The 16,159-nt window shown below is 41.7% G+C and overlaps 1 pseudogene; it reads left to right on the forward strand.

Moving 5' to 3' along the window:
- The first annotated feature begins 1,817 nt into the window (after positions 1–1,817).
- On the forward strand, positions 1,818–12,626 carry LOC116744057 (annotated as a pseudogene).
- Positions 12,627–16,159: the final 3,533 nt, after the last annotated feature.

Raw genomic sequence — 16,159 nt, forward strand, 5'->3', positions numbered from 1 at the left:
AAGTGTGCTCTGTTCTCTGTATTGGGCCTGTGTGTGTGTCTGTGTGTTGAGACAGATAAAGAGAGGATAGTACAGAAACAAGCATGAGCCTGGCAGCAAGAAAGTTAACAGCTATTTCTTCCCAAGGATGAGCCTCTAGACTTGAGATCACTGTGGTGTTGGGGCCCTTTGATTCTTGAAACAATCTTTCCAAACATGACAGGACTTTATGGTCCGTGCTAGACACATACCTAGCAGAAGCTCCCTGCTCAAAATATTCTGCCATCTGACATAGAACTCATAATTTCCCATATGGACACAAATAAACTAACAAACTCTCATGCCGTCCAACACAGTCTCCAGGCCCTCTCTTAATGATCCTCATATGAAATACCAAATAACAAACCAAGCTCTTCAAAACTCATGCATCAGGAAAAAACACATATGGAGACACCCAAGGATCAGTGGACCCAAAACCCCATATTTTCATTTACAATGATTCCAGCACAAACACTGTCGTCTCCAAAACCTACCAATTAAAAAGATGTCTCCAATGATACACACGCCTCAGGGAGACTCCAACATGCCCAGTGAAGTGCTCTCTTTTGTGTCTTTCATAGTGCATCTGAAATATTCTTCACTCACAGCCCAAAATGCTCAAAAATAGCAAAGGTAATGCGAAAAATGATGAGACTCTCCCTGTATTACTTGGAGGTTTACACGACGATTCCTACCCTCCCAAAAAAGCCAACACAAGTCACTGCTTTGAGTGGATTCTATAGGGCACCCTCTAGATCCATTCCTGCAGTACCATGGCAGCCATCCTCCTATACCCAGAGCTCCCTATGGGTATATCTCAGGCCACAGCTCTAACAATACTGGGGGAAAATGGTTCTCTCTTTCTAAATCCACTGTCTTCATTCCTCCTCAGGAATGAAGGTGTGACCCAATGTAACCAATACATGCAAGCCTCAGTCTCAGCATCTATGTTACAGGGAAGCTGAGCTAGGAGCCTATGGCACCTCAAACCCACAACCACCCATAAACCCGTGTCATGATGCTCCAGACAGAATTAAGACATCCCTTGCCAACTTCCCCACGTCCCTTGATCCCACAAGGGACAGGTGCACACATTCACTGGGCTCAACTTATGCCCACACCTGTGGCCATATCCCTCGTGCAGACCCACACAGGCTCTGCTTCACTTCCCCGACTTCTCTCTCTCTCCTCCAGGCAAACAAGAGGAAACGTGATAAAGGGCACAAAGACCTCTCAGCAAAGATCTTGCAACAAGAACACAGAAGCTCCTGCCCAAAGGACACTGGGCGTTCAGTATGAAGATCAAAAGGCTGGCCCTCCGGAGAATACTTGCCAGCAACTAGGGACGTTATGGAGTCCAGTTACACAGGCATTTGAGTTCAGTGAGACAGTTACAAAGAGAGAGCATCCCTAAGTTTCTTGTCTCCTGTTCTCCCCACTCACATCGAGTGGGGAGCGCCCTATTTAGGGCGCTCTCCTTCACATCCCCTTAGGTTCTGGACCTTCTGCCCCCCACCTTAGCACAGTGAAATCACTACCGCTGACTCTGAGCAGCTGAACTGCTGGAAGGCAAAGCACCTGTCAAGGTGGCGACTGGTCCCTGGATGTGCACACCTGGAACACCTGTAGCTACAGTAGAGCAGTAACCCAGCAGAATAAACATGAGGACACCTGACAACACTGCAGGAGGAAACCAGTTGTACAGGGCTTCTTAGGCCTCCCTACATCTTTTTGCTCTGGAGTAAATAAGTAGGCACACAAGGTAAAGATCAATAAGCCCTGAAATATCCAGAACAAATATGGGAACCACCCTCATCACCTACCCTGTTACCTTCGTATTCCCTGAGGAGTACTCAGCCCAATGGAAATTCCTAGCACCTGAAAACATCCCACGAGTGAGGCGTTGCAGTGACCCTGGGAAAAAGATGAACACTGTGTCCTTCGGTGGAGGTTAAAGACAAGAGACTCAAAATAATCAATGGAGAAGTGTGTTTCTGTTGAGGGTGACTGATATTGAGGCAATAAAATCTGGTTAATGTCACAGAGATTGTCGGGGGTGGGGGGTGGATGGGGAGCCATCTCTGAACTAAGACCTGAAGGAGGGTATATGGCCAAAATCATGCTGATTTAAAAGAAAAAGGTAAGTGGAGCAACTAAGATCTGAAACATGAAAGGTATTGGTGTGAGAGAGAAAAGGTAATGTGACCAGGACAGAGTGAACCATGAGAACAGGGTCAGCTCCCAGGATGAGGCTGGAGACACCGGCTGGGCCCTGAGGATGATACAGGTCTGTGTAGCTACAGGAAGGAAACTGGATTTTGTCCCGAGGACAAATAAAACCCTAGCATTTTTGCTTTTCATTCTAGGATGACTGGGAACCGTGAAAAATTCTAAATAACACAGGACACTCTCACTAGAAAGAATTCCCACACACAAACACACAATTTGGCCAAATACTTCAGGAGTCAATATTCCTCAGACTCACAGTTTCTGAGTCTAGACTCTCATCTCCATATTACAGGTGGGCTCCCTGAGGAGGCCCAGAGGGGAGACATGTCTGAGAAAGCCCAGGTTGAATCCAGAGAATCAGGTGGAACTAAAGTCTGAAATGGGATCCTGAAGGGCCAGTGGGCAGACTTTGTCCTCATCGCCTGTCGAATTTAAAACACCAGGACCAACCTTCATGTTCCTGACCAAAGGAAACTTCTCTTTCGAGGTCTGATCAATTCAATTGAGTATTCAATTCTTCTTTCCAGAAGATCTCAGTAAAATATTTAAACATGCAGATTTGCAAAAATACAGCTACTGGTGAAGAAAACATTGTAAGGGGTCAGCTGAAAAATAAACTGTGAGCAAACTTCTTCATCATGAATAGATGGCTCTGTTGGAGGAAGGTTCCAAGTCAATCCAACTCATCCTTCACCATTTGCAAAGAACACTAAAGAGGGACCTGAGTGAAACATCTTCCTGTCACCTCACAGCTATTTTAACACACCAAATAAAAGAGAAAAAAAACAAATATTAGACTAACTGGTTAAATTAGGTTTTGACTGTTAATGTAAAAGACCAATGACCTCTTTACCAAATACTCATCAAAATAGTCTAAAATTATTTACTAGTTATCAAAGAAGTTTTCCAATATATAAGATGAAGAGGAAAAGCACTCAGGCCTCATAGAAACCTGAATCAATAAAAAGAAATAATTTGTGAATTATTTTTAATCTAAAAATGCTGGTGTCGAAGTCTTTCAAAAATTGAGGATTTACCTTATTTAGAAAAGAATGACATGAGTAGACTACCTAAGGGAACCAAACTTATTCCAGAAGTTAGAAAGTAGAAATTGAATGCACTAAGATTTATTCCAAGCTACACAAAGAATTAAACGTAAAGAAACCAGAAAGAAAGAAAGAAAATTCATTACAGAAACCAAAACTTTTAATGTTCCTTTAAAGAGGCACCATGTGGTGACAAAGCTAGTTATTTCTTGTGCCACTAGTCTCTCTCCTCTCCTCTACCTCATGCCAGGAAAATGGAAGGGGGTGACCCACAACTGTCTGAGTCAAGTCACTGTGCCTTGGCCGAACCGGAACTGCAAATGGAAGTTATCTTCTCTTACAAATACTTACAAAATACACAAACCTTTCACTTTTTGCACTTCCCATCCTCATCTGTCTAATTGAAGCAAATAAATTTTAATTCATTCGATTCTAAAGCTACACATCAACATTATCACAACATAATCATCCATATCCAAACAACTCACCACCCATCTGGACCCAGTTTCTCACCTCTACCTGCACCATTATGTGTTTCCACTTCACTCTGTTTAGCTGTCTCCTATTTCACCTGTCTTTTTGTTCCCCTCTACACTCCTGCTGTTTCTCCCCTCCTAGTTCTCCCTCACCCTTGTCCTGCGACTTCTTCCCCTTCTTGCTGCTTTCTCCCCAACCTTTATGATTGTCCTAAATATCCATGTATGTCTCCATCTTTTTCCCAAACTCAGCTCCCTCTCCGATCTCCAGATTACATCCTTTCTGTAACTGCTACAATGCCTTAGTCTGCACTCTCTGGCACCCCAGGTGGCTATGCCTCCTTCCTGCTTTCTCTCTCCTGCTCTTCTAGTCACTAGTTTTCCTCTCTTTCTCTCCCAGCACCACGGTTCTCTGAAGGGCATGGTTGCAACTCTTTCGCTCTCCGCCCACTCCCTGTGTGAAGTGCCTCCCTCCTACCGGTGATACAAGGCCCCTGCCTATGTTACTATTCCATCGGTTCTCTCTCATTCTTTTCTCCTTCTCAGTTTTTCTGCTTCTCTCCCAGTCGCTCGGTCTCTGCTTCTCCTGATCCCCCTCGCCCACGAATTTACAAGGATGAGGGATGGTGACTGAATAAGATGCCACCCTACCGGAAGAGACTATATTCCAGCGGGGTGGAGCCTGAGGACAGACATACACTGGGTGTCACAGGGCTGGCCCAGGTCACCTCTCCCTACGCGGGATGAAAGGAAGAGCTGACTAGGAAGGAGAGGCCTGCGGAGCAGAAGGACCGGCCTGAGGAGACGCGAGGACAGAGAGGCTGGGAGGGAGGGAGGGGGTCTCCGGAGAGGGGCGGGCTCTCCAGAACCCTAGGGCCGGGGAGAAGACGCGGCCTCTCCGGGAGCGCGGCGGCCGGCGCTGCCCTCCAGGGGCCGAGAGGGCCAGGCTGGGGGCGTGAATCCACCTCGCGAAAGAGGACTTTACGCTGCGAGGGAGAGACATTAACAGGTTTGAAGTAGGGAAATGTTGCGAAAGGCGGTGTCTACGTGGACAAGGTAAAAAAGCCAAGGTCAGGGACCAGCCTCAGAGCGAATTCAAACCCAAAGGAAAAAACACCCGTCCTGTGACCGCGACGTCTGGATTTACTTGGCGTGGAGGGCCGGCTGCTGTGATTTTACCTCCATAGTGACTGCGAGACCCCGAGGATGGAGTAAGGGGGACCGCGCGGCACATATACACTACAAAGAGAAAACTTACGGTCGGCCGCACAATGTTCGCCTCGAACTCACCGGTTCTACTTCCGTAGGAAACCGCGGACACTCAGAGAGAAGAGGCGGGGCTTCCGGGGCGGGGCCTGGGCGGAGCGCTACGTGCGAGGGGCGGGGCGGGGAGAGGGCAGGTCTACGGAGAGAGCGCGGCAGTGCGGCGCAGGGGCCGAGGTTCCCCTACCTTGACCTGTTTAGTTAACTGTCCATAATACTTTTAAGGTAAAAGCGTACAATTGTATGGGCCGGTTTTGCAAAAACTAAGAAGATTCCTCGTAAGTTAAAAACAGATTAAATAAAAACCTTTTTTTTGCCAACAGATTTCTCGCACGTCCCGCTAGTGAGGCTGAAGCAATTCAGAGCTCTGGAAATTTGGGTCTCCAAGTGGTAGCTGTGGGGCGGTGATTGGAGCCTGGAACATTTGCTGCAGTTACAATTAATATAAGCACTTTAAGGAAATAAAAACTGGATTTTTCTTTGTATTACAAATGAAAATGTGCATTAAAAAAAGAACTCTAGCTATGTAGAATGGTTATTTCATACTGAAACCCTAAAGAACGGATATTCCGACCTTCCAGCCTCCGCGGCCGCCTTGGAGCCCCTGAAAAAGCTTGTGGCAAAGGGGGGCAATTAAAAAACCAAAAGGAGCAGGTCCTGAAGTTTACTCTTGACTGTACCCATCCTGTACAAGATGGACTTATGGATGCTGCCAGTTTTGAGCAGGTTCTTCAGGAGAGAATCAAACTGAATGGAAAAGCTGGGAATCTTAGTGGAGGCGTTGTAACAATCAAAAGCAAAAGCAAGATTACCGCAACTTCTGAGGTGTCTTTTTCCAAAAGGTATTTGAAATATCTCACCAAAAAATATCTGAAGAAGACTAATCTCCGAGACTGGTTACGTAGGTTAGGTAGGTGCTATCACCAAAGAAAGTTACAAATTGCATTACTTCCAGATTAATCAAGATGAAGAAGAGGGCTTCCCTGGTGGCGCAGTGGTTGAGTCCGCCTGCTGATGCAGAGGACACGGGTTCGTGCCCCGGTCCGGGAAGATTCCACATGCTGGAGAACAACTAAGCTTATGTGCCACGACTACTGAGCCTGCGCTCTAAACCCCATGAGCTACAGCTAAGGAAGCCCATGGGCTCTAGAGCCCGCGTAACGCAACTACTGAGCCCACGTGCTGCAACTACTGAAGGCTGCACACCTAGAGCCCATGCTCCACAAGAGAAGCCACCGCAATGAGAAGCTGGTACACTGCAACAAAGAGTAGCCCATGCTCGCCACAACTAGAGAAAGCCCATGCACAGCAAAGAAGACCCAACGCAGCCAAAAATAAAAAATAATTTAAAAAATAAAATAAAGGGCACTAAAATGAGGTATGCCTGTATAGATGTTATAGAACATTATCACAATATAACCACAATTATATTTGCAGTTAAGTCATTTAAAAGAGTCAACAGATACTAACAAATTAAGTACAGATGTTGAGTTATGGAAGGATAGAAATAATGTCGTTAGTGTAGCAACATAATTAAGCAATTTGTCACTGAAACCAGACAACCTGGATTCAATTACCGATTCTGCCACTTGCTGGGATGCAAATGAATGGGTCTAAATCTGTGTTTGTCCTAAAATCATTTGTGAAATGAGAATAAATATCAGTGCTTTTCTGAGAGATGAAAATTTAGTAAGTTATTAGGCATAAACCCTTAATAACAATAACTCTTACCTGAAGTGGGATAATGACGAAATATAATATAAATCACACTGAAGATTGCTTTTCCAAAGAAAATATTTTCTTTTTGCTCAGGATTAAGTTCTAAGTGGAGGATATTGGGTGTCAGTTGTCATGCTATATATACGTAGCACAAATCTTATTTTCTCTGCAAAATGTACTGGCCCTGAATGTGAATACCATCCACTGAGAAGTGGCAGAATGGCTTCCAGGCATTTTGGCAATGGAGACTGTCTCATTGTCACAAACTATACTTGGAATTGTGGGGTCTTTCTATCTTATTCATCCTTATAATCTCATTCAGTTCACTGCATCCTTGTTCATTTCCACAATCTTGATTTTCAAGCACTTTACCATACCAATTCCCAAATTAAAACATTTCATCTCACCATCTCCCCATTGCAGTTCTTTCATTAAATTGATCGCCTAGAGGAATGCTCTTTTATCATGTTTACAATGCACCTACTTTATATAAGTCACTGAGTTATGTACGTATTCATGTCACAAGAATCGGAAAACAAGTCACTGATTTATACGTCCCTTGATGTAAAAATGGAAGATGCAGATTAACTGGTGGCGCAGTGGTTAAGAATCCGCCTGCCAATGCAGGGGTCACGGGTTTGATCCCTGCTCCGGGAAGATCCCACATGTAGCGGAACAACAAAGCCCAGGTGCCAAACCTACTGAACCTGCACTCTAGAGCCCATGAACCACAACTACTGAAGCCCGCGAGCCTAGAGCCCGTGCTCCGCAACAAGAGAAGCCACCGCAATGAGAAGCCCGCACACCGCAACGAAGAGTACCCCCCCCACCCCGGCTCACCGCAACTAGGGAAAGCCCGCGCACAGCAACAAAGACCCAACCAAAAATAAATAAATAAATTTAGTTTTCAAAAAAGCAATACATTTTTGGAAAATGGAATATGTCTGGAAGGAAAAAATAATGCTAAGGAAAAAGTGTATTTAAAAAAACACAACAGTTAGTTTCTCAGGCATAAAAAGAAACGAAATTGAATTATTTGTAGTGAGGTTGGACCTAGAGTCTGTCATACAGAGTGAAGTAAGTCAGAAAGAGAAAAACAAATACCATATGCTAACACATATATATGGAATCTAAAAAAAAAAAAAAAAGGTTATGAAGAACCTAGGGGCAGGACGGGAATAAAGACGCAGACCTACTAGAGAATGGACTTGAGGACACGGGGCCAGGGGAAGGGTAAGCTGGGACAAAGTGAGAGAGTGGCACGGACATACATACACTACCAAATGTAAAATCGATAGCTAGTGGGAAGCAGCTGCATAGCACAGGGAGATCAGCTCGGTGCTTTGTGACCACCTAGAGGGGTGGGATAGGGAGGGTGGGAGATGCAAGAGGGAAGAGATATGGGGATATATGTATATGTATAGCTGATTCACTTTGTTATAAAGCAGAAACTAACACACCATTGTAAAGCAATTATACTCCAATAAAGATGTTAGAAAAAACAAAAACAAAAAACAGGGACTTCCCTGGCTGTCCAGTGGACAGCCAGACTCTGCACTCCCAATGCAGGGGGCCCGGGTTTGATCCCTGATCAGGGAACTAGATCCCACATGCAGGCTGCAACTAAGAGTCCACATGCTGCAGCTAAGATCCCGCATACCACAGCTAAAAGATCCTGCATGCTGCAACGAAGATCCTCCATGCCTCAGCTAACACTCGGCACAACCAAATAAAAAAATATTTTTAGAAAAATAAAAAACAAAAACAAAAACTATTACAGTAGAAAATAAACCATGTAACATATTGCTTAGTAACGTTATTTGAAATGAAAAATTTAATAGCCCTTGGATAATTGCTCTTCTACTAAATTGCCTAGTTATATTATCCAATAAACAGTTCCACACATTAATTTTTTTTTTTTTTTTTTTGCGGTACGCGGGCCTCTCACCGTTGTGGCCTCTCCCGTTGCGGAGCACAGGTTCCGAACGCGCAGGCTCAGCGGCCATGGCTCACGGGCCCAGCCGCTCCGCTGCACGTGGGATCTTCCTGGACCGGGGCACGAACCCGCGTCCCCTGCATCGGCAGGCGGACTCTCAACCACTGCGCCACCAGGGAAGCCCCACACACATTAATTTTTATTAAACAGGGTAAATGTATTTAGCCAATTTTTAAAAATAGTATTTTACAAGCACTTTCAACAACCCAACTGAACAATATGTCTGCTGCAGGAGAAAAAAAAAATGTAATAACATTATTAGCATGAAGAAGCGTATAGTGTGTCCTAACCAAGAAACCAGGAGGTTCAAGAGTAAATATTGCATTTAATTGAACAATCTGACTCCAGTTTTTGATGTTTCACTACTGACACCGAATAAGCACAACCTCTTCCTATCCAGCCTATGTGGGCAAGCTGATAAAGAAGCCTGATGGCTCCATCCTGTGATACAAACTGAAAGTTCAAACCGCAAGTGTATCCTCCATCAAGCCTCACCTGGTAATCACATCAACACACCAAGCCAGTCACCATTCCCTGTTCTCTCAAACCATTTTAAAACACCTTGGAAGTCTCCCCTGTCCCCCTGGACAGCTGAAGTATGCAACAAATATTCGCGTAACACTTTAATGTTAGCATCAGCCTCAATGACGAAACAAAACTTTGGATGGGGTTCCACCCTATTCCAGTGAATGGTTACAAGTGCACATTACCAAAAATAAAGAACGTTTGGGTAGTGAATGTATGAAATTTCTACTTTATCTCTCAAAGGAAAAAGTTCCTCTTATATATTGTTCGTTTTTAAAACTCATGAACATTGATATTTTCAAATTATTTCCCTGAGCGATCCAAGTATAAGAGATCGTATGATTTTAAATTTTTCTCATATTTCGCATGTGCTTATTATATTCCTATTTTCCCATAATGTAAATCAAGGTGCATGCCATGTACTGCATATTCATGAATGGGGGACAGGTTTTAGGGAGTGTTGAAAAAAATAAAACAGTCCCAAAGTGGTCATTTGCCCCAAAGACAGCAAAACAAGACTTTATTGCAGTTACACCCCTCCCAGAAATGTGACCTTAAACCAACCACTCTGGAATTTCATGAATGATACCACTGAGGTAAACAAAAGGATAAGACCTTTGCCTTACCTCCCCCAGAAAAATGTCACCTCGACGAAAAAATTTTTCTTCTCTTAGCAATAAAAATTTTTTTTAAATTGTATGTCCTGGAATTATCTCCAAGATATATACTAATGAAAAATTTAAGTATAAAACAGTGTGCATAGTATGTTGTCATTTGCATCTATTTTTTAAACTTCATTTTTTATACAGCAAGTTATTAGTTACCCATTTTATACATATTAGTATATATATGTCAATCCCAATCTCCCAATTCATCCCACCACCACCACCCCCTTTCCCCCTTGGTGCCCATGTTTGTTCTCTGCAGCTGTGTCTCTATTTCTGTCTTGCAAACCAGTTCATCTGTACCCTTTTTCTAGATTCCACATATATGCATTAATATACGATATTTTTCTCTTTCTGACTTACTTCACTCCGTATGACAGTCTCTAGGTCCATCCACGTCTCTACAGATAACCCAATTTCGTTCCTTTTTATGGCTAATACTCCATTGTATATATGTACCACATCTTCTTTATCCATTCGTCTGTCGATGGGCATTTAGGTTGCTTCCAGGACCTGGCTATTGTAAATAGTGCTGCAATGAACATTGGGGTGCATGTGTCTTGTTGAATTATGGTTTTCTCTGGGTATATGCCCAGTAGTGGGATTGCTGGGTCTTCGCAATAAAATTCTTATGCTGCCTAGGTTCTATCTATAAAAGCTTTCTGGCTTGTACAGCTTTGAGCACCACTTTATCATCTAGATGTGATGGCGAAAACTCAGCCTCTGCACAACGGTCCCAAATCAAATCTCAGAGACAGAGCTTTGAGTGAAGTAGAAAAGAATAACTTTATGGCTTTGCCAACCAAAGGGGGACACAGCAGGCTCGTGCCCCTCAAAACTGTATGTCCAAAAAAAAAGGCAAAAAACTGTACGTCCCAAGCAGAGGCGGGGGAGGGGGATATGGTGAGGAGTTTTACAGCTCTTGTTCAAGGGCAGGGTTGTTGATAAGTATCAGGGTGTGTGCGGGCCTGCTTCCTTTAATCTGGCCTCAGGTAATCTCCTGATGTTTCCGGAATGAAGAATGCTTCATCAAATTTTGTTCTGCAGAAAAGATCAAAGATATTGTTATGTGTATCCCTTGAGGCAGGAGGAGCCTATCCCAAGGATGCACTATTACTTGACTGCCCTTCCTTTGTCTCTGTATCCTGATAGCAACTGTTTCCACCTGCCCTTTGAAACTCAGGGAAGATCATGGAGGCTGAAGCCTATTCCCTACAAACAGGAAGCAAGAGACACAGAATGGCTTCCATGTCCAGGAGGCCCTCAGGGTCCTGCTCGGTTTCAAATGGGATGCACCGCAATTCGTGAAGCACTCAAGAAACCCAATTTACTTGGTTCAATTTTTGTACTTCAATAGAAGGCAGAGCCTTAAATGAACTCCTATGGTATTTTCATTATAGCTGCATAAATATTCTGGAGCAGAGTTTACAGAGAATAAGTCAGGTACAAATTATGAATATATAATTCCTAAACTGTATGTTGTTTGATTCCACCACGGAAAGAAATTGTTACAGATTCTTTCAACCCTAAGAGCCTAATGGCGCTTCTGTTATAAGGCACTGAGGTGGAACCAAACTGTGCTGGCTGAGGACACATGATTCAACCAGGGTTATGAAAACTGACTGAATTTTATTAATTAAAACAGGATACCCATTTTAATTAATTCAGAATTAAACTATAGCAAAATGTAATGGCAGCAGCTAAGTGTGAATCATACACATATAAATACTATTTTCATTCTTTTGATTAATTGTTCCATTCACAATTACTGGTAGTAAAGGGTTTTACGATGGAACATGTCACAGAAGGCTGTCCGTGGACCAAAGGCAGAAAAGCGAAGGGAAGAGAGCAGCCTCAGTGCGATTTCAAACCCAAATAAAAAGATACATGACTTGCAATGACAATCTCAGGATTTGGCAGGCAGAGGGCCGGGTGCTGGGATACCAGGTCTACAGTCACTCCCAACACCCTGAGGACTGAATAAGGGGGACAGCACAGCACAGGGTCCCACCAGTAAAGAAACATATACTCTGCAGAGTGACTTCCCCATGTACTATGTTTCTGCTTCTGGAGGGAAGTGTGCCTGAAGGGACCAGCCTGTACCCGGACAGTGGTACTGTTAAGGGGTGGGGTGAGGAAGGAGCCCAGGTGGGAGCAAAGAGCTCCGGAGGGCAGCTGGTGAAGCTGCTTCCCCGCACCTTGACCTGCTTACTTGAAGTGACAATCTGTAACAGCTTTAAAGTGAAAGCTTAAAATTGTGTGGGAGAGTTATTCCAACACTTCGAAAACTAAGATGTTTCCTATTAAGATGAAAATGGTTTCAATAAAAAGCCGTTTTTATAGCAGGTTGCTCGCATGTCCGGATGCTGAGGCTCAAACAATTCACAGGCCTGGAAACTTGGGTCTCCAAGTGTTTGCAGTGGGGCGGTGGTTAGATCCAGAAACATTTTCTACAATTTGAATTAATTTACGCAGTTTTAAGAAATAATAGCTGTTCTTGTCTCTGTATTAGAAAGTAGCACGACAAATACAAAACTTACCCAGAGTAGTAAGGGCTATTTCATATCATACTCTCACCCTACAGATCAACTTTTCTGTTTCTATTCACATTCTAGCAGGAGGCCAAACTCAGCTCCAGAGACTCAGGGACAAGACCTGGGGTCTGAGACTGGAGGACTCAGGCATGTAAAATTTATCCAGAAATAAGCTGGTAAGTCAGAAGCTACTCTTTATGGAAGTGATGAAGGGTCTTCTGTTTTCTGTGACCTGGGAAAGAGAACTACACCTGAATTGTCAATTGAATTGGGCATCTAGACAATCCACATACATGGATGAGCTGAGTATTATGTTAAAACTCTTCCTATGCAGACCAACCTGATGGTAGGTCTTCATGTAATCCTACAGTGAGGACCTATTCAGGATGTAGTGAATCTAAATTAGTAAACAATAACTGAGCTGAATTATCCAAGACATGTTAATATCAGTCTCACTAACCAAACCAAACTCTGGGTGGGGTTCCATCCTACTCCACTGAATGGTCACAAGTACAAACTCGCAGAAACTTAAAAAAAAACGTTTTAAAGGGGAATATATGCAATTTACAGTTTATCTATCAAGCAAAAATGTTCCCATTGTAGTGTTCATTTTAAAGAGAAAACTCATGAATATCGATCCTTTAAAATTATTGCACTGAGCGCAGAAAGGACAAAAGAGACACTGTATGATTTTTATATTTTGTAATATTTTGTATATGCTTACTATACCCCTATTTTACCATCATGTAAATCAAGATGCATGTCATGACATTTATTTAGACACAAAAAAAGGACATGAAGAAATATTCATATACTGCATATTCCAGAACGGGGAGCACATTTTAAGGAGTGCTTAAAAAAAAAAAAAAAGTTGGAAGGTGGAGAACCTCTGTAATGTTATGCTCGTTATGGAGTGCCTGAAAATTGACTGGTGAGATGTGAGCTCCGAAAAAAGGTTTGTCCAATTCGTAACATTACCTTCTCTCCAGTATGAATACTCTGGTGGGTCATAAGGTTAGAGTTAGGGTTGAGACACATTTAGAGAGTCATTATATTTGGAAGGTTTCTTTTAATTATAAAATATCTCACAGTAATTTAGGATGAATGCGAAAAGCATTCAGTGGGGGTCGAGACCTGAGTAAAGGCTTCGCCACACTCAATATGAAAGCTTCTTCACAAAATGTATTCTCCAGTGACTTGTAAGGTGTGAATTGTGACTGAAGACCTTGCCACACTAATAGTATTTGAAAGGTTTCTATCCATTTCATGTTCTCTGATGAATTCGTAGATGTTGTTTATATCTAAAGACTTTGCAACACGCATTACATTTCTAAGGTTTCTCTCCAGTATGAATAATGAACTGCAAGCTTTCCCTTCTGATTAAAGACCTTGCCACATTCGTTACATTTGTAAGGTTTCTCTACAGCATGAATTCTTTGATGAATTACAAGGCCTGAATTTCGACTACAGACCTTCCCACATAAATCACATTCATGTACTTTCTCTCCTGTATGAGTTAACTGATGTCTCCTGACGTGTGAGCTGCAATGAAAGGTTTTCCCACACTCATTACATTTGTAAGGTTTCTCTCTAGTATGAATTCTTATGAATGACAAGGCCTGAATTTCGACTAAAGTCCTTCCCACATAAATCACATTCATGTAATTTCTCTTCTCTATGAGTTATGTGATGTCTATTGATGTATGACCCACGATGAAAAGCTGTCCCAAACTCATTACATTTGTAAGGTCTTTCCCTCTGGGCTTTCTGTCTTGTGTCAATATTAAAGGATGCATAAAATCACCCCCATGTATATTACAAATTGTGGTTGGGACAGGAGGAGAAATTTCTTGACATGGTGAAAATGAGGCACTACTGTTGATACTCTTATCAGCTTGATTAAACTCATCAATTTTCTGTTCACTTTTAAAAATATGCAGTTCATCATGAAAGCTTAACGCAAGCCTATTTCCATTAGGCTTCTTCCCTGCATCCCTTTCAACATATTGACTTCTTCCATTAATGACATCTTTGTTGTGGGATGCAGGCATATTTTTGCAATTTCTTTCATCATCTCTCCACTGACACCCAAAATCATACATATTCTCCTGCAGGTAAAAATGTTTGATTTCACAGCTTCCATGCCTTCCCAACACCATTGTTTGGAATACTTCTCCTATATCTGTGTTTGATTTTACTTATAATTTCTTTATCACATGTATATGACAGATATCTACAAATTAAAAAGCACCATAGACATACTTTTCATTACAATGCATGAATAAATGTTTCATGTTGAATATACGGTATTACACCAAATTAAGACTTTTATCAAACAGAGTTATGAAACTTCACAACCATGACGTAAAATTTTTGAGAAAGACTAAAAAGGACAGCGTTTCTATCTGCATCAAGGGACCATATAAAGAAAGACCAGGACTGATAAGGGGACTGACTGGACACAGGGAATAATAAACATGGGGTATCACTGCTTTTCATTTCATATGAGTGAATGAACTTTTTCTTAAAAGAAAAGAAGAACTGGCTTAGCAAGTAACATTATACTGTTCCATTTTTTAACTGTGAGAATTACACTATCGATGTGGTACAGAAATAAAAGAGATTTTAAAGGGGAAAGAATAGGATGTTGTACAAACAAAGCAGGTTTACACTTATTACATTATCTGCTGTGTAAGGTATCAAACTAAATACTCCATAAGTCCCATTTCCATGCATATATTCACAAAGAACACACATAATATTCCGGGAGATGTGTAAGAATGTTGTTACCTGAAACCTGAAGGTAAGCTGGAAGAGGCCATCGAATGGAGATGGATAAATTTATCCCATACACAAACATACAGATACAAAAAATCAAATAGGATGAAACTTCTTCAAACGATTTTAAAAAGAACAAAGTTATTATATAGTGCAGAAATTACAGAAAAAATTACAGAAAAAATTACAGAAAAACGAAAAAAATCTAGCAGATATATGGAATATAGTATCATTTACTCAGGAAGAAGAAAAAAATCCTGCTATTTTTAACAACACAGAGGGACAATGAGGTTATCTGCTCCGTAAGGTAATTCACAGAGAATGAACAGATGGTACTGAATGTTGTAACTCATGTGTAAAAAGAAAAAAAAAAAAAAAAAAGAACCAAAGAGCAACAAAGACAAAAATACTGGTTATCAAATCCTGGGACTTGGTAGAATGGGGAGATATTAGTCAAAGGAATACATTTCCTGCTGTAAGTTGAAAGTTCTAGAAATTTAATGTACACCATGGTACTTACAGTTATCAACACTATACTATATGCTTGAAAGTCAATAAGATAGTAGACCTTACATGTTCCCAAGACACATAAAAAAAACTGTAATTATATCACAGGTGAATGTAGTAAAGACCCCACTGAGGTACTTATTTTGCAAGAAAAGTTCACACTATACACCTTAAACTTATACAATGATATATATTAATTAAATTTCGATAAGTAAGGGAAAGAGAAAATTTTAAAAGAAAAGGTTGTGGTTTATCAAGTGTATGAAAACTAATTTCAAAAAAAAATCCAAAACAAAATAAAAGATCTTACAAGTACAAAATATGCATAAACTAGCAGAACATAGAAGAAAGAATTAGATTAGAGATCAATAAAATAGGGGAAAAAAACTACATAAAATCACAC

The sequence above is a fragment of the Phocoena sinus genome, chromosome 19 (assembly GCF_008692025.1).
Source record: "Phocoena sinus isolate mPhoSin1 chromosome 19, mPhoSin1.pri, whole genome shotgun sequence".
Classification (NCBI taxonomy): domain Eukaryota; kingdom Metazoa; phylum Chordata; class Mammalia; order Artiodactyla; family Phocoenidae; genus Phocoena; species Phocoena sinus.